The sequence below is a fragment of the Plecotus auritus genome (genome assembly GCF_963455305.1).
Source record: "Plecotus auritus genome assembly, chromosome: 4".
NCBI lineage: Eukaryota > Metazoa > Chordata > Mammalia > Chiroptera > Vespertilionidae > Plecotus > Plecotus auritus.
In genome coordinates this window covers 170,050,028-170,069,933 of record NC_137775.1, presented here as the reverse complement: position 1 = coordinate 170,069,933, position 19,906 = coordinate 170,050,028, and the positions used below count along the sequence as shown (strand labels likewise).

The 19,906-nt window shown below is 38.2% G+C and overlaps 1 pseudogene across 1 annotated transcript; it reads right to left on the bottom strand.

Moving 5' to 3' along the window:
* Nucleotides 1-18,499: 18,499 nt before the first annotated feature.
* LOC308246161 (TIP41-like protein) lies at nucleotides 18,500-19,678 on the bottom strand (annotated as a pseudogene). The gene is made up of 2 exons: nucleotides 19,337-19,678; nucleotides 18,500-18,973 (listed from the first exon to the last, which is right to left on the bottom strand). The product of its transcript is annotated as a TIP41-like protein (transcript).
* Nucleotides 19,679-19,906: the final 228 nt, after the last annotated feature.

The following is a 19,906-nucleotide window of genomic DNA, read 5'->3' as shown; positions in this document are numbered from 1 at the left end:
GACTGTCTACCTCTCCCCCCTGGCCCTATTTTTGTGTGACTTTGACTCTAAGATCTTTGACTCAAGCAACCCCTGCTCTACATTTTGTTGAGCTCTCAGTCTGACTTTCTCTGTAGTCTCCCAATATAACTTTGATACCTGTGGAAAGAGAGTGAAGTTTGTAAATCCAAGTTAATTATTTGATTGAAACATGCCAAGTATTAAAGCTAGACTTTAAAAGAAGAAATAAATATATGTCTTCCTTTAAAAATCATGTCTTAATTGTTGCCATTCAGTTAAGAAACACCACTCTTCCAGAGCTCACAGTGATTTTGAAGCTCTAAGCAAACTGTGTTTGTTAACCCTTTGCACAATTATTGAGTTATTAAAGTCTGTTGTAGAAGATATTTTATTTTACTTTTTAAAATATATTTTTATTGATTTCAGAGAGAAAGGGATAGGGAGAGAGAGATGGAAACATCAATGATGAAAGAGAATTGATCCGTGACCTCCTGGTTCAAGGGTCAACGCTCAACCACTGAGCAACACCAGCCAGTCTAGACAATATTTAGATAGCTTATGAAATTAGGAAAATCAGGACCAAATTGATAAAAAGAAGAAAGCATCTCTTGTTACCCCAAACAAGATCACACTATACACATTATTCTATGATATACTTTTATTGATGTGATTTCTAATTGGGTCATTATTTGCTACTAAAAACAATATTGTGATAAACTTCTTTACACATGCATCATTATATACAGGTGATTTCCTTTGTTAGAAGATACATCCTAAAGTAGGTTTGCTGGATCTAAAGGCACTTTAAAGTTTTCAGTAGATATTGTCAGATTACTTTTCAAAAATGTTACAGTAATTGACATACTTGCTATCAATGTATGGACTGCCCATTTCTTAAAATGGGAATGTTAATACCTAAGTTATGGAGTTGTTAAGAAGATGCAATTAATCAAGAAGATGCAATTAATCTATTGCTTTCCCTCTCTCTCCATAGATATATCTGACACATAGTTGCACCAAAAAGCTTACCCCCACACACACTCCTTTATTCTATATGCTTTCTTGTTATTAGAAGTCTCTCCTGAAAACTGATGATTTTCATTGCCTGTTCCAGTTGCCTGCCCTTAGGAATGTGAGATGCGTGGGGAATAGGATCAACCTACAGTCAAATAGTTTCTGGTTATTTAAGTGACTCTTTGGACTAACCTTTAAAATTAGGAGAAAAGCTTTCTGTTGACCAAAAAGCAAACCCTAAGTTGAGGTCACGCTATCTCTCAGTTTTTTCCCAGCACAATTTCTGTTTTATTGGCTGCTGCACTGTCCTTCCTGTTTTGTGTATCTTTTCACTTTAAAAAATGGCCCAGTTTGAATCATAATTATATGATTACCCTACCTAAGGCTAAAAATTGCTTAAGCCAGTAGGAAAGGGGCAGAATAGAGCTTAAACATGACTTTTTTTTGGTGGGTGGGTGGGAACACTTACAGATTTTTCCATAGAGGAACTAAGTCACTCAGAGTACGCAGTGAGAAGAAGAAAAGGGAAATAATCAATTGAACTTTTTTCCTCTTGCTTGAATGAGTGAAACGAAGGCTTCTGGTTTAGTATGTCTGAGAGATTATCCGAGTTAATGTTAGGATGAAGATTTATAGAGTGTGCACATGACTGCTTTGCCTTGGGAACCAGAAATGTGGAGTGTTTATTAAGTAGGTTTCTGTTTTTGTAGAACAGGTATTTTTCTCTTATGAGTTGGTTCCACTGTGTGATCACATTTCTTTGGATAATTTGTATTTGATATATGTCTGAGTCCCCATTTTGAACAGACCATATGGGAAGCTCCACGAGTGCCCTGGGAACAGGAGTGCGCAGCGATTAACCATGGGTTGTGCTATTTGTGCAGTGGATGAGCAGAGCTGTGAAATAAAAGGCATCGCACGATTGTTTCATTGCCCTTATTTTGTCCTCTGTTTGGTCATGCTTTACTAAGGATAAGGAAGTAAAATAAAATAAGGCAAAGTCCTACACAAGCAAGGAAGAGAAATGGTAAAGAGTTTTTCAGAATTCAGTTGAAGAAGGTAGACTATTCATTGTATGAACTTGGAAAGACTGAAAGGGTAAACTGGTTTGTGAAAATGAAATGAAAAGTAAGGTTACTGGTTTCTTAGGAACCTCAAGGAACTTTTAACATGTGTGAGACAATGAATTGACAGCAGTTGGTTTTGTAATGTAATTTGGTTTAATGTGTATTATTTTTTTAATCCTTACCTGAGGATGTTTTTCCATTGATTTTTAGAGAGAATGGAAGAGAGAGGGAAAGATGGAGAGAAATATTGATGTGAGAGAAATACATCTGATTCTTTACCAGTGTATTGTTCAATCTCATACAGTGTCCATAACATAGTACATGTTCAATAAATATTTGTCAAGTGAATAAGTAGAACAAAATCCAACTGTGTGAAATAGCATTTGAAGCTACTACCAACTTCACATCCTTAAGGGACTGAGACATGTTGAGCAGCAAGAAAATTTTTTTTGCACTCTGCTTATGCAGTTATTTTTGGAGTCATGGTTTTTAGAAATAATTATAAATGTAGTTAAATAAAAATGGAATATGAAGTCATCCTAGTTTTATTGAAAATCGGAAGGTCTTTCATTGTTTTCTGGGTTAGATGATTGAAGGAGAATCTGGAAATATTTTCATTGAAAAGTTAAAAATATTACACACTTTTTGAGGAAAAAACGCACACCTACATCAATAAATACTATTATAGAGTTTTTAGTGGTTTAACCTCTTTCTGTGAAGCATCTGGCATGATAGTCTATAAACTACAATGTAATCACAAGGGAGTTCAAGTTTGGTAAAAATTATTCCTGTGTTTCCTTTTTAGGAAAACAAAGTAATTGGGACAAAACCACCAGTGACAGGGCTAGAGAAAATCGTTTTAGAATAGTCTCAATGATGAAGTGAATGAGATTAAGGGATAAGTATATACATTAGTAATGGAGTATGAGTTGGAGAATAAAAGCAGCTAAGGCAAAGGGAAGGGAGGCAGGCAAAGACAGGGAACAAAGACAGCTGTATGGAGGATTTCATTGGGTCAAATAGAAGCTGTTTTCAAAACAAATGAAATGTTATGTTGTAGGAGCAGCCGGTATTTCCACACTCTGTGCTAGAGGATGGACATACAATTGTCTTGGCTTTATTGAAAACTTTAGGCATGATGGCTAAACGAGAAACAATAGTTATAAACTTTCTGGGGGAAATCCTATATAATAAAAGTATAATATGCAAATTGACCCTAATGGCAGAATGATCGGTCACTATGACATGCACTGACCACCAGAGGGCAGACGCTCAACGCAGGAGCTGCCCCCTGGTGGTGAGTGTGCATCCACAGGGGGAGTGCCACTCAGCCAGAAGCTGGTTCATGGCTGACCAGTGCAGCGGTGGTGGCAGGAACCTCTCCCACCTACACTGCAGCACTAAGGATGTCTGACTAATGGCTTAGGTCCGTTAGTGGGACATCCCCCAAGGGCTCCCAGGCTGCCTGAGGGATGTCTGACTGCCAGCTTAGGCCCGATCCTCCAGGGAGCAGGCCTAAGTTGGCAGGTGGACATCCCCCAAGGGGTCCTGGACTGCGAGAGGCACAGGCCGGGCTGAATTTTTGTGCACCAGGACTCTAGTAAGTTATAATGTAAGTAATGCAAGTGTCTATTTAGCCTCTATTAATATATCTGATTTAAAATAATTGCCTATATCTAAGGTTGAAATTTAATTTGGTTACATCACAAAATTACCTTAACAACCTCTGAGTAAAGGTCACTTATGACATTGAGAAGGTATAAATTGCTAATTAATACTTTAGTTGAAATTAAGTTACTTAAGATTTTGAAGAAACGTTCAATGAAATAGTTATGGGTACTCAGCTTTCAAATTACTCTGATTTGTAGGTAATAAAACTTAAAGAAGGAAATTCCAGCCACTAACTTTAAAGTCTGTTTTAGAGAGTCGTGAGTATTAATTAGATCAAAATTCCTATTACCCCTGGAAGTGCATGCCTTGATTAAATACAAAGAACTTAAAACCTGGTGCTGTCATGCTTGGCGTTTCCTTGAGGAGTTTTGAGTAAATAAAAGAAACAGAGAGATTGGAATTCTCTGGTTTTTTTAACTTAAAGAGTTTTAAATTTCTTTGATGGTATAGTGAAGGAGAGTTAATGCTGGTTGGGGTTTGTGTCAAGGGCATGGCACCTGGATGTTGGCTGGGCTGAAGGAGTAGAGCATTTCAGAAGCAAAATCCTTTGGGCTGAAATTCTAGAGCAATCATTTTATAGGTACCAGATCCCAATGAAGCTGGATATACAGAAAAGTATATTGCAGTGAGGAGGGAAAATGGAACACTTTTTGATGCCTTATGTGCTGAGCTCTGGAATGTGAACTTCCATGTATTATCTTTTTAATATGAACAGCAACCCTGAAAGGCAAGTAAGAAGACTATGCCTATGAATTAGAGACACTTGATAAGTTGCTAGAGTCCAAGTTTTAGAGTCCAGATGTGCCCTCAGCGTGACTGTGAAATCCTGCTGTTTCACAGCATATTATTCTTCCTTCCTTGAAGAAGTACTAGTATGGGTGTCTGAGATGTGATGGAGTCCATTATGAGAGAGTACTTAAAAAGAGGCAATTTGGATATGACTAATCTATAGTTGGAAGCTATTAACATTAGTAAAAATCATTTCCTGATCTTAATTTATTAAAATTTGTATCTATTCAACAATCCATCTTTATTGAATGTTTCCTATGTATTGGACACTGTTTTAAGCTCTGTATGGAACAGAACAGCTACAGTAACAATTTTAAGCAGTAATACTACATATAATCGGAAGCTGTCTAACAAAATTTCTTTATCAAGAAAAGGCATAAGAGAGTCGATGATCATTGTTAGACCTAAGGGAATAGTAATTTTAAATAATTACAATTATTAAATAAGAACTTAAGAATTCTATAGGTTGTAATCTCTGATTTGTTTATTTTAATTTAAACAGGCTGAGATTTAATTACTAAATGATATCAAAGCCAGATTTTAATTTCCTTCATTAGGCATGTCTATGGATTTCATAAAAGAAAGAAAAACTCTGGCTCAGCTGGTGTTGCTCAGTAGTTGTGTGTTGACCCATGTGCCAAGTGGTCACCAGTTGGATTCCAGGTCAGGGAACATGTTTGGGTTGCTGGCTCAATCCCCAGTATGGGGTGTGCAGGAGGCAGCTGGTTGATGTTTCTCTCTCATTGATGATTCTATCTGTCTCTCTCTCTCTTCCTTCCTCTCTTTCTAAAATCAATAAAAACATATTTAAAAAAGAAAAAAGAAACTCTAAAGTGATGGTTGAAGAAGGGTAATAGATACTCCTAGACTGGAGAAAAGTGTATCACCAGTTAACAAGTACTATTGATATTCTACTTGAGTGAAATCTTCAAGTTTAAAGGCAATTAAAGATTATTGTTAACTATTTCCAATGATTCATTTGCAGAATTCTATGCATCTTTGCTAATTGGTTTGGTTCACTTTCATTACCCTATATACCATATGTATTTTCCCAGAGGCAGGGAGAGTTTCCTAATAAGCTGGCCTCTTTTTTCCCCTTTCAACTTCTGAGGGGTTCTTTTGAAGCACAGTTTGAAAACCATCAATATAGCTAAATGGCCTAGCAGATCTGGATTACACTAGGGTTGATAAGGAAGAAACAATAATAGGTAGAGAACAAATCAAAGAGATAAATATTTGAGGCAGTTGAGGGAGAATTCAAGATGGTGGCATAGGTAAACACCTGAACTTGCTGCCTTGCACAACTACTTCAAAACTACAACTAAAAGACAAAATGGGTATTATCCAGAACCATGGGAAGGCTGGCTGAGTGGAAATTCTACAACTAGAGGGAAAGAGAAAAGTGCACTGAGACTTGTAGGAGGAGCGGGGGTGCAGAAGTGAAGTGCAGGGGTATGGAGGCATGTGCAGAAAGGGCTGGCAGCTGGGTACGCTGTTGTCTTTTTCAATGGGGAGGGAGACACAAGCTCCCGACTACTCTGAACTCCAGTTCTGGGTGGGACTCTGGGGACCCAGACTCGTACGGGGAGAAACTGGACTGTCTGGCATCGGGCGGAACTCGAGGGTGGCTTTCTCTCAGAGGTGCTTGCAGTGATCATTCTTCCTGTATGGGGCTGCAGGACACAGAGACAGGGCACCTCTTCCAGGCAGGGCTGTTGGTCAGCCATTGCTGTTTGCTCCACCCAGGTGATTCCCTGAGACCCCACCCACCCAATTTGTGGGCAGAGGCTTTTGCATATGAATGGCCTGGCCCTTTGCAATCTGAAACCTAACGTACTGCAGCTGGGTCAAAGAGCCCCAGAGCCTCTAAAAGAAGACCCAAGGCTGGAAAGCAGCTTGCATTGTTTCACAGCTGGGCCTCATCTGGGCACCTCCAAACCCCAAACAAAGAGAAGGAATCTGCAGATCTCTCTGTAGCTCCTGCTGGGTGGCCTCACTTCTTGGAGATCCAAGAGCCAATGTACCCAGTGGTCAGAGAGAGATCATCCAGATTACAACTCCTCATATCCATAAGAGACACACTCAGGGGCGGACTCAGTGAGCACCAAAGCCCCACTGAAGCAAGTCTTGCCCCATAAGGGTGTCTCCAGCACAGAAGTGCTCCCATCATAGACACAACTGATCCTCACAGCCAATTGGTCTGGAGGTCAATTCCTCCCAGTGATACCAACAACAATCAAGGCTTAACTACAACAAGACTGTGCACACAGCCCACAAAGGGATGCACCAGGAGTGTCCACCTCAGGTAATTAGGGAGGCTGAGCCACTGGGCCCTATGGGACACCTACCACACAAAGCCACGCTGTCAACACAGGGAAGCAGTGAAAATGTGAAGACAAAGAAACAGGTCACAAATGACAGAAATGGAGGGAAGCAAACTACTGGATATAGAGTTCAAAACCACGGTTATAAGGTTACTCAAGAATCTTCTAGAAACCACTAATAAATTTCGTGAGACCCTCGAGGATATGAAAAGGGACCAACTAGAAATTAAGCATACACTGACTGAAATAATGAATAATATACAGAGATCCAATAGGAGACTAGAGGAACATAAGAATCAAGTCAAAGATTTGAAATACGAAGAAGCAAAAAACACCCAACCAGAAAAGCAAAAAGCAAAAAGAATCCAAAAATATGAAGATAGTGTAAGGAGCCTCTGGGACAACTTACAGCATACCAACATCCGAATTATGGGGGTGCCAGAAGAAGAGAGAGAGCAAGATATTGAAAATCTATTTGAAGCAATAATGATGGAAAACTTCCCCCACCTGGTGAAAGAAATAGACTTACAAGTCCAGGAAGCACACAGAACCCCAAAGAGGAATCCAAAGAGGACCACACCAAGACATATTATAATTAAAATGCCAAGGGCAAAAGACAAAGAGAGAATCTTAAAAGCAGCAAGAGAAAAAGAGTTAGTTACCTACAAGGGAGTACCCATACGACTGTCAGCTGATTTCTCAACAGAAACTATGCAGGCCAGAAGGGAGTGACAAGAAATATTCAAAGTGATGAATAGCAAGAACCTACAACCAAGATTACTCTACCCAGCAAAGCTATCATTTAGAATTGAAGGTCAGATAAAGAGCTTCACAGGTAAGAAAAAGCTAAAGGAATTCATCACCGCCAAACCAGTATTATATGAAATGCTGAAGGGTATCCTTTAAGAAGAGGAAGAAAAAGAAAAAGGTAAAGACAAAAACTATGAACAACAAAGTGACAACAAATACATATCTATCAACAAGTGAATCTAAAAATCAAGTGAATAAAAAGACTGATGAACAGAATAAACTGGTGAATATAATAGATTCAGGGGCATAGAAAGGGAGTGGACTGACAATTCTCGGGGGAAAGGGGTGTGGGGGTGCGGGAAGAGACTGGACAAAAATCATACACCTATGGATGAGGACAGCGGGGTTGGGGGGGGTAAGGGCAGAGGGTGGGATGGGAACCGGATGGAGGGGAGCTATGGGGGGAAAAATAGGAACAATTGTAATAATCTGAACAATAAAGATTTATTAGAAAAAAATAAATATTTGCTAAATATCTAGTACTTGTTTGGTATTGTGCTGATTAACAAAGCTTATAATTTAATTAAGGAAACACCCATAAACATCTAAAATTATGTAGAGTCAGATTAATTTATAAAGATTGATTAAAAAAACTAGTTGACATAGACAAATTTGGAAGAGGCTAGAGACTTCAGGGAAAGATTCATGGAAAAAATAATACTGATCATGACTTTGAAGGACAGACCAGCTTTTGGTAGATGGGGAAGAGCAGAGACCAATGTCAGGAAACTAGCTTTTGTCCTAAGGACCCATTGACTTTACACTATATTCAGAGCATCAAGGATATGGCCCACTGGTTAACACATGACACACAGAGTTTTACCTTTTCAGTTGTAATCTTAGAAGTTTAAGCCAGAAATTCTTTGTATAATCATCCTTTCAATGTTTAAACTTCCAGTTAGTTAATACCACAGTACCAATGGAAAAGAATCAGGTTTTACTTAATGACATTATATAGAAGGGGAAATAAATATTCAATAGGATGTATCTAATTCCCCCCTAAATTTACAATTTATAATTTTTATTTAAAAATTTTCTCCATAAGTCTTTAGCCCTTCTGCAAGAATTTAGATGAAGGGGGAAAATAGGCAGAGAAACTCCATAAATGTAAGTAGTGTTGAGATTTTGCTGACTGCAAGGCCCTGAAATCATGGTAATGATTCTGCAGTGCCAAGGAGATTACTAATACTATTCAAATAGCTGCTAATTGTAGCTCAGCATGGTTTTACAAAATATTTTAGGGGATTATCTGTATTGGTTTCTTTATTCTTAAAACTAAACAGCTTAAAAATGAGTGGTACTCAGAGCTGGACATTAGAAATGTTTTAAAATTGCTTTTGTAAATTTGCTCTGAGCCATTCTTGAGAGATTGTGAATTGTGACCATTTCCCTAGACCCATCACTATTTATGTTCAATAGAGACTCCAGGATGTTGTCCAATGTGGGGTAAAGGTAATTCTACCATCTACATATTGCTTAAAGAGCAACAATAAAAAAGATCACTCTGCAATCTATTTATACAAAAAATGTCATTATTTCTCCTAAAAACATGAAGATACAACTGTTCCCATTTTCCCATAGTATTCTTCTGAGGCTGCAAACTTTGTTTTAAAGACTATCTTTTCCTTCAAGACTGCTCTTGATATTCTTATTCATAAAAAAGAATCAGTTTACATTGCACATTAATGGAATGATTTGCATCAAGATTGTTCTTTGCTAAGAATGACCCTATCCCTACAAATCTGGTCCTCAGTTTCCTCAAACTGCTCTTTTGTAGCCCTAAAATACTACTTTAGAATGCCATCAGGCTTATTCATGCTAGACTTGAATTCATGCTAGACTTCTTCCTTTACCTTTATCATTTTATAATTTCTTTCCCCTCAGAAATTTCCCAATTTCCCCTGGTATATTAATGGAAAGACAATCTGTTTGAGCTAGTTCATACTGAGTTATGAAATACTGATAACCTCCAATCATACCAGGAGTGTTTATATTTTAAACTTTTTAATACACATAACATCTCTAATTGGTGGAATTTTAGCCAGCTCAAAAAAATAAAAATCCAAAAAAACCCAAAAAACTTTACAGCCAAGGAGAGCCATTGTCGCTATTTTTTTTTTTTTAATGTTTTTATTGATTTCAGAGAGGAAGGGAGAGGGAGAGAGAGAAACATCAATGCTGATAGAGAATCATCGTTTGGCTGCTTCCTGCACGTCCCCCACTGGAGATTGAGCCTGCAACCCTGGCATGTGGAACAGTGACCTCCTGGTTCATAGGTCCATGCTCAACTACCGAGCCACACCATCCGGGTCGGTATTCCTTTTTAAAAGTCTTAAATAGAATAACAACTCATTCTTCCTATACTGGGCTTAATGTGATGTTATCACATCAAAACTGCAGGCCCATTAACTTCATTACAGCTCCACTTCTCCCCTTACCTAACCAGCATTTCACTCTAGAATATCTTCATCTAGTCTATTCCTCATTTCTCCTGTCTGCTTTAGAACAATCTTTTAAAAACAGAGGTAGGATCTGGTAACTTGAGTCTGATAATCCCTCTTAAGGGACAACTAATATAAGGGCAGGGTCCAATCTCCCTTTCAGCTTTATCATCCATAGCATCCTCTTTCTCTCCACATCAAAATTAATAGCTACATTCTCTTTGGTCCCTATTATAAATAACACAATTACTATATTTTAAATTTCGTTTTGTAATTATTCTTTTGATTTTGTCTTACCTACACTAAACTCTATAAGGAGAAGACTTTGTATCATTCATTTTTATTTTCCTCTATCTAATAATATTTTGGGCAACACAGAAGTGATTTATTAAATTTAATTTTTTATGAACTGAACTATTGTTATGGCACATGAAAAGACTAGCATACAAAAAATGCATTTGGGTATTTGAGGATAAATCAAGTCATGTTTGGTGAATCTTTTCTGGGTTGATTATAAAATAATGAGACAGGACAAAAAGGAAGTAGCAATAACAATTATGGTTGGGTTGGGAATATTTAAGGAAGACAGCCAAGGTAGACTGACTCAGTGGGAACATTATGGAGAGAGAAGAAATTGGGTTCCATTTAGACCAGAAGGAGAGCAGTGACTTTGGACAAATGCCTTGGTCACATTAGTAATCAGTGAAATACATGTTTATTAAGACTATCTTAAATGTTATTTACAACTCAGCTTTCTAGAATTAGAGCTCCCAAAGAGCCAGTCTTAAAAAATGACTATTGAATCCCTCTAAGTCTTTGTTTGGGTAGGAGTTAACACTGTTGATGTGTGTAAATACTAGGATAAGCCTTTAGTCCCTGGGAGGTTTGGGCCTAGAAACTGAAGGGAAATGCAACCCAAGGCATAATTAAGAGAGCCAACATCAAAGATCATTGAAGCTAAATATTTTGCTTTTTCCGGTATGAAATAGAAAAGTGAATTTGAACTCTGTATCAAAGGAAACTGGAGACCAGAGATCCCCTTACTTTCGCCAATGGTACTGACTTCAGGGGAGCATTTCCATTTTTCCTGTTTTCAGATGTTTCTCCCTAACTGTCTCTTAGTTACACAGGTCTAATGGAAAAGAAAAAAAAGAGGTGGAACATAGAATTATGTTCTTTACTCTTTTGAAAATCCTATAGTATATATTTTTTAGTTCTTTTAGTGGATGGTTTAAGATTGGTATATTTTCTGATTAGAAATATTATTTAAAATAAAATGTTAAAATATAAATAAAGTAGTTATTTAAAATACTCCTTATTTATTGGCCTTTTCCCTTTTTAAATAATTTGAAAATTTTCAGAAAGAGTAGACGTTTCTATTAAAATTAGGTAGAGGAAATGGAAAACTGAACCTGAGAATAATAGAAATTAAGTAAATCTCATTCTCATTTGGATATTTCTTCTGCCTTTCCTTTGTAAGGTTGAAATAATAGGAACTCTTAGAGACAGATGAATGGAAATATTTTTAGAAAAATTCTAAAATGATGTGGGGTTAGTGGAGCTGAAAATAAAATTTTCTGAAAATTTTTACTGTGTAGAAATAAAATTGGCTGTAATGTTTTTTTCATCTATGGTGAAACTTTTTTACATTTTGTTAAACTTTTTTGATGAGTTATAAAATCTAGAAAGTAATAAGAACAGTATTTATTAATTTTTTCTGTCATTCATTTTAGAAGTTGTATTGGAATGATAATGTGATGAGTTGAAGTAGGAGATGAGACATCTGTAAGTAACTTTCTCCTTAGGAAATCTGCATGTCTCCATAATTCCTGTTGAATAGGATAATGACCCTGTACATTTTCCCAGACAAGAAAAGAACATTATCACATTTACAGTCCCCAAAGCTTCAGGAAGCTTGAGTGAGAAAGGTTGAAAATTATTCAAGGTCTATGAAATGCTACATCCTCCATGAGATTTCCTGTTCTTTTCTCTAGACCTTTACTCCCAGGACATGATATTCCCTAAAATAAACAAGTTTGCTGTTCTCATCCCTACACTGGTATATATAATTCTGCCCTATCCTATAAAATAATTACCTGTGTATTTGTCTGTTACTCTCTATTTAGAATTTATATGAGCTTTGAGTGAAAACATTGTATCTTAGGGAAATTTGAGCCCAGCTGAAATTATGACTATGAAAAGGCTTCGGGTATATTCCAGATTTGGGATATACAAGGGTTGTGTTTTTTTCACATCCTCACCAACACTTGTTATTCTTGTCCTATCTAATAAAAGAGTAATATGCAAATTGACCATACCTCTGCTACATCCACAAACCACGCCCACCAGCCATTCAGGAGCAAGTATGCAAATTAACCCAACCAAGATGGCTGCGGCCACAGAGTGAGCAGGAGGCTTGGGTTTCCCCAAGCAATGGAGGAAGCCAAGCTTCCCGCACACCCTGGCTGGCCCTGGACTCCACTCAAGGCTACAAAGTTTCAATTATAGAATATAAATAAATCCCAACAAAAATGGCTATGGCCACAGAGCAAGCAGGAGGCTTGGGTTGCCCCCAGTGATGGAGGAAGCCAAGCTTCCTGGCTGGCACAGGCCTCCACTCAAGGCTACAAAGTTTCAATTATAGAAGCTAAATAAATTCCAGATACCAGGGCGTCCGCTTGGGTCGCCGGGGGCGTGGCCGGCATGCAAACCATCACAGGCCCCTCGCCCAGGCCACCCCCCGCCTCAAGGGAACCCCCACCCTGATCCGGGACACCCTTCAGGGCAAACTAGCCGGCCCCCGCCCGTGCACCAGGCCTCCTATCTAATAAAAGAGTGATATGCAAATTGACCGTCACTCCAACACACAAGATGGCTCCCCCCATGTGGACACAAGATGGCTGCCACAAGATGGCCAGCAGGGGAGGGCAGTTGGGAGGGACCAGGCCTGCAAGGGAGGGCAGTTGGGGGGAATCAAGCCTGCAGGGGAGGGCAGTTAGGGGTGACCAGGCCAGCAGAGGCGGGAAGTTGGGGGCGACCGGGCCTGCAGGGAAGGGCAATTGGGGGGGACCCAGGCCTGCAAGGGAGAGTAGTTGCGGGGGGACCAGGCCTGCAGGGGAGGGCAGTTAGGGGTGACCAAGCCTGCAGGGAAGGGCAGTTGGGGGCAATCAGGCTGGCAGGGGAGTGGTTAGGGGGTGATCAGGCTGGCAGGCAGAAGCAGTTAGGGGCAATCAGGAAAGCAGGCAGGCGAGCAGTTGGGAGCCAGTAGTCATGGATTGTGAGAGGGATGTCTGACTGCCCATTTAGCCGATCCTGGTAGGGGTCCCAGATTGGAGAGGGTGCAGGCTGGGCTGAGTGAATCCCACCCCCCCATGTGCATGAATTTCGTGCACCGGGCCTCTAGTCTTTTTGATAATAGTCATTCAAACAGGTGTGAGGTGATATCTCATTGTGGATTTGATTTGCATTTCCCTCATGATTTGTGATATTGAGCATCTTTACATGTCCCTGTTGGCCATCTGTATATCTTCTTTCAAAAAATGTGTATTCAAATCCCCTGCCCATTTTTAAAAAATATATATTTTTATTTCAGAAAGGAAGGGGGAGGGAGAGAGATATTGAAACATCAGTGATGAGAGAGAATTATTGATCGACTGCCTCCTGCACACCCCCTACTGGGGATTGAGTCTGCAACCCGTGCATGTGCCCTTGACCAGAATTAAACCCAAGACCCTTCAGTTGGCAGGCCAACACTCTATCCACTGAGCCAAACCAGCTAGGGCCCCCCATTGGATTTTTTTGCTGTTGAGTTGTATGAGTACTTTCTTTATTTTGGTTATAATTTCCTTACTGGATATAATTTGTGAATTTTTCTCCCGTTCAGTAGGTTGCATTTTGCTGATGATTTCATTTTCTGTTTAGAATCTTTTTAGTCTGATGTCATCCCACTCGTTAAGACTGATGTCAATGATCTTACTACCTACATTTTCTTAGAGGAGTTTTATTGTTTTAAGTCTTATATTCAAGTCTTTAATCCATTTTGAGTTAATTTTTGTGTGTGGTATAAAATAGTAGTCTAATTTCATTCTTTTGCATCTGACTGTTTAGTTTTCTCTACACTATTTATTGAAGAAACTGTCCTTTCCTCATTGTATATTTTTGCTTTCTTTGTCATAAATTGACCATATATACATGAGCTTATTTCTGGGATCTCTATTCTGTTTCACTGATCTCTGTGTCTGTTTTTATGCCAATACTATACTGTTTTAATAACTGTAGCTTTGTAATATACTAGTAGTGTCAAATCAGGGAGTGTGATGCCTCCAGCTTTGTTCTTTTTTTTCAAAATTGCTTTGGTTATATATGGTCTTTGTGGTTCCTTAAAAATTTTAGGATTGTTTAATTTCTGTGAAAATTGTCCTTGGAATTTTGCTGGGGGTTGTATTGAGTCCCAGGTGCCTGCGGCCAGCCCAGGTGAAGCCGCCCAGGGTCCTCTGTGCCTGCCTGGGTGAAGCCACCCGGGGTCCTGGGTGCGGGGGCCAAGGCAGAGGCAGTTAGGGAGATCAGGCAGGCAGGTGAGCAGTTAGGGGCAATCAGGCAGGCAGTTGAGTGGTTAGGGGCAATCAGGCAGGCAGCCAGAGGTGGTTAGGGGCAATCAGGGAGGCAGGCAAGTGGTTAGGGGTGATCAGGCAGGCAGGCAGGTGAGAGGTTAGGAGCCAGTGGTCCCAGATTGCGAGAGGGTGCAGGCTGGGCTGAGGGATCGCTCCCCCCTCATGCACGAATTTTGTGCATCGGGCCTCTAGTATGTTCAAATTACTTCTGATATGTATTATGTTCAGTTTATTTGTTTAAAATATGTCTCTAGTACCAAAACAATTTAATTTTTATAGCTTCATGATATATTTTAATATCTAGTTGTTCTAGTTACTCCTTATCAATCTTGTTATTCAATATTTTTTTTTCCTGGATATTCTCACATTAGTTTTCTAGGTAAACTTTAATACTGTTTTGTAACGTTTCAATAATAATTCTGTTAATGTATGTTCAGTATTTTCTATTTTGAATATTATTACCCAAGAATAAAATGCTTTAATAGTTCAGTAAATTTAAAATATTTTCTTTATATAAGTTTTTCACATTTTAAAAAGTTTATTTTAAATATTTTATCTTTTTGCTATTGTAAATGAGATTTTTTTCTTTCATTATGTTTTCTAGATGATCATTGATTATACATAGTAAAATGATTAATTTTTATAATTGATTTAATCAGCAGACACATTATTGAGTTATTATTTATTATAGTTTTATATTGATTTTTTGGGTTTTCTAGGTATATAAAATTCATCTGCAAATTATTTTCTTTTCATTATACATTTGTTTATTTCTTTCCTTTCATTGACTGATACTCCCATAGAAATACTAAATAATATCAAAGGTGGACTTTCTCTTGTGAATGGTGAAGTTTTTCAAGTAGTTTCAATTGACATCTATTGAAATAGATATATTTTCTCTCTTTCAGCCTATAAATGTGGTATAGTATATTAATAGATTTTTTTATATTGAATCATTCTGGAGCAAATGGATTTTAATTAAGCCAATTTAAAGGGCACATAACCAGTATCATCTTAGCAAATGAAAAGGAAATGTTTTAAGAATACTATTCAACGTGGGGTGGGAATGGTACCCTCAATAGTTTAAATTTTAAGCATCCCTAGAGCTATGCGTGTAGAGATCATTATCTCCTCTTTGTTGCCTTAGAAGCATTATTATTAAATCCTGGCCAATTAGTTTTCTTTTTTTCAAAGCATTTCATACTACTTATGTAAGGAATAATATTGTATATTTTCTATTTGAGTCAATGTACAGACTAAATAATTACATTTTATTTCTGTGCACATAATAAAACATAATCAAAAGATGCTAGTCTCTAGTTTGTTTATTGTGGAAAAGGGATTCTACTTTACTATATCATTATCTTCTTTCTTTCAAGTTAGCTATCAAAAGAGTTTCATACAAATAAGAAAGCAAATTTGGGTCAAATTTCACATAAAAAGAATGAAAAAAAAGCCAACTAATATGTTATGCAAGGAAAAAAACATTCAAATGTCTGAATATCATAATATCAGACCAACCTATTTACAAAATAGGCTCTCAGAGCTAGTGTATGTTCATTTGCTGCCAAGATTTATTAGAATAACAAATATCAAGGCTTTTGTATTGAAATGGACTATATTTTATCAATTATTCTTCTCACCCTTCTTTTGGTAAACAAAGTTAAGTAAAATAGCATGGTATTTCAAGGTATTATTTCACAAAACATATCAAAGTGATACCTATTCTATAATGTGAAGATAGTTTTGTCCCCATCTAATTTTAGTCATTTTTTTCAAGTTTCCTAATTTATGTAGTCAAAAGATGGCTACACTGTAAGGAAAAAGTATTTGAATATCAAATGATCTAACATATAGGTCCCAGAAAAGTTCAGTTCATGGATCCTGAGTTTCATTGTCGGTTGGAATGCCTGGGCAGATTATCTCAGGATTTTTCTATGATTTTTCTCTTATACTTCTTGTTTGGCTGTAAATTGTAGATTTGCCTTCCAGAAATTTGTCTCATAGACTCCTCTATATTGTGAACAGTGGGGAAGTCTGAATTTTATATATATTTGTGTCTCCCACAGTCTGTGACTCAGTATATTGTACATAATAGATGCATAAGAAATAGTTATTTGACACTGTGCTTCATTAAATACTGTACTTCTTTTTTTCTCCTAGGAATGAAAGGTCAAGTTTTCATCGGCAGTGACGATAAAGGCAACTACCCAGGTAAACTAAATAGGAATTAATTTACAAAATTTGATAACCATGTTATTGACTTCTCTGAAATTTTAAGTAGATATTTGTACTCATCAATACTGAGATCTGACCCTTGCTACAAGTAGGCTCTTTCAGGGTCTTATTGGACTATGGTATTTAAGTATTCAAAGGGGACCTTCTTGCTTTGAAGTTTTTTGGGGGTCTTTAGTGGTCCCAAATTATCACCAAAGTTTGGTGAATCACACCTATTTGGGAAATACAGATATGGAGACTTGAATTCAAATGGACCAATTCCAAAATACCTGATTAGGTTCCTTTAAACTTTTTTGTTATTTTTATAAATGTTATATGTAAAACTAATATAAAAGTCAAATTTAGCTTGTTATAAATGACAGCTGTTTCTTCCTTCATTAACCTCCTTTGTTTCTTGCTCTTAGAAGTAACTAGTTTCAAGTTTTAAAATATTTTAAAGTTTACTGTAATTTTCTAAGTAATGAGTAACTTTAGAAGATGTAGATTCAGCTCATTCTCACAGAACCACCACTGACCTCATCATATACATGCACCTTTTCAGTGTAGTTACATGTTTTATTCAGATCAATGACAAGTAATTGGTATTTACCAGTACATACAGGTAAGCCATATAATATAACCTTACTTTTCTAGTTGACACAATTTTATGTTTTCCTGGAACTAATAATTGCTTTGGTTTTCTATATGCTTATTTTTCTTAGTATTTATCACTAATTCTACCCTAAATTCTTTTCCAAATGTGTAAATCTTCTTTCAGTATATTGAAACTCAAAAGAGAGTGTTAATTTCCTCTTATTAGAGACTTCTTACTTGGAATCTTTTGTGCTGTGTCTGGAGGCCATACTATTGAGACCTGATGTACAGTATCATTCTTAGATCTCCTTTTATGAATGTGGATTTCATTTGCCTCTCTTGGATTGGATACCGTGCTTTCTGGAGATACTTTTTTCTTTTTGGTGGAGTGTTTCTGCTCATGCCTTACTTAAAGGTAGTATGGTAGGAACTTCTTCAGATAGAAATATATTTATTCTACCTTAACAGTTGAGTGGTGATTTATTTGGGAGGGAATAGTGTTCTGGTTTAGTGTGTGTGTGTGCGTGTGCGTGTGTGTGTGTATGTGTATAGGAGGGTAGGCAAAAGTAGGTTTACATTTGTGAGTATGTGAAAGTTTGTTCTTGTTTTATTATTTATTAATTATTATTTATTTGTATTACAGCTGTTAGCCTACTTTTGCCCAGCCCTGTATACACACACACACACACACACACATATATGTGTATATATATTGTCCCTGTCAGCTCAAGGGATAATCTCTGTTTCCAGAGTTGTAAAATTTCTAAATGCTCTCATGTTCTTTCTTAGACACTGTCTTTTCTACCCATTATTCTGGGCCCTTCATGGCTACAGACATCTGCACATAGACAAGGCAATTAATTCTCGCAATAAAAAATACCCCTATCCACATAGCCAAGGTCTCCATCAGATTTCACGGTGAGTTTATGGTACTTCACATTCTATGCCACAGGTGAATTTTCTTATGAGTCTGCGGGGTTATGATCAATTCTTTCTGGAAGTATTAGCTTTTCTCAAACTGCCTTCTTGATCAATAAATACTGTGATATTTCATTAGGTTCCATGAATAGGGAAGATGAAACATGCATTAAATTAGCAATTTTGCTCTCTTGTGTTGTATATTCTCATAACATATAGGTCTTGTTGGCCTTGTAGTAAAGTCTCCTTTCATTCATTCTGATAAGCGCTCCATAAATTCTCAAGAAAAATGGCCAACATCAGGAAAAAACTGGAAGGCATTACTCTAATTTTCACACTTAGGCTTGAAACTCCATGATCATGAAGTTCATCCTCAAACAGAATTTCAAAAATCTTAATCTGTTCTCTGGCTTTCCATTTCTCTATATCTATATGACCTGTTGGAGGTACAACCTTTAACTTGAGTGATTCTCTAGGTAATGCTCCCTTATAATCTGTTGTATAGGTGTAATCATATCCTACATAATGAAAGCATAATATGCAAATCAACCAAACGGCAGAATGACTGGTTGGCAGGCGGTGGGGACGGCCAGCTGGCAGTGCCAGGCCAGCCAAGGCGTGTGCCGGTGGGCAGAGGGAGGGGATGGAGATCAGGGGGCAGTGATGACCAGTGGTGGTGGAGGGGCGATCAGGGGGAGGCAAGGGCTGGCCGCTTGCCAGCTGGTTTTATCCCCTGATCAGCCTGCCTGTGGCCTCCTGCAGAGGTAGGCCACCGGTGGTGATGGTGGCAGCTGCAGCGGGCCTAAGCTGTCAGTCGGACATCCCCTGAGGGCTCCTGGACTTCGGGAGGCCGGGCTGAGGGACCCCCTTCCCCAGTGCACGAATTTTTGTGCACCAGGTGTCTAGTGGTTTAATAACGTCTTTGGAGTGTCCACCCTCTGACCTGTTTTCCTGCCACTCTTCCACACAGGCCACTTTAAGCATTCTTGGTAGTTGTTTATACATCTTAAAGCATCTGTAGCATTGAACTCAATCCCAAGGTCAGAACCATGCTGGATTCTTAAAAACGTTGTCTTCAAACATCATTTTGGGGACAGGTGACATATGCAATTCACCAGCGAACTTCTGCACATCCGTTGACTTCATGATGTGGGTCTTAGCCACTGTCAGCTTCAGGGGCCTGAAGGAGAAGTCCGGTGGCTGCTCTGGAAGCTGTGGATCATGTGGGTCAGGCGGGGCCTGTGTGGGCTGCAGGAACAGGTTGCAGCGGTAGCAGCGGTGGGCACCGGTTCCCCTGCCTTGCTGCCCAGTGGCCTTTTTCAGTATAGATACTTGTTCTGGAGATTTTCTCAAGTTATTTTGTTGATGATTTCTGTCTTTCATTTTTGGTAATATCTCTGAAATTCCTATTACCACAAATTCATAGGGTTTGTTTCTTTATTTTTATTTAG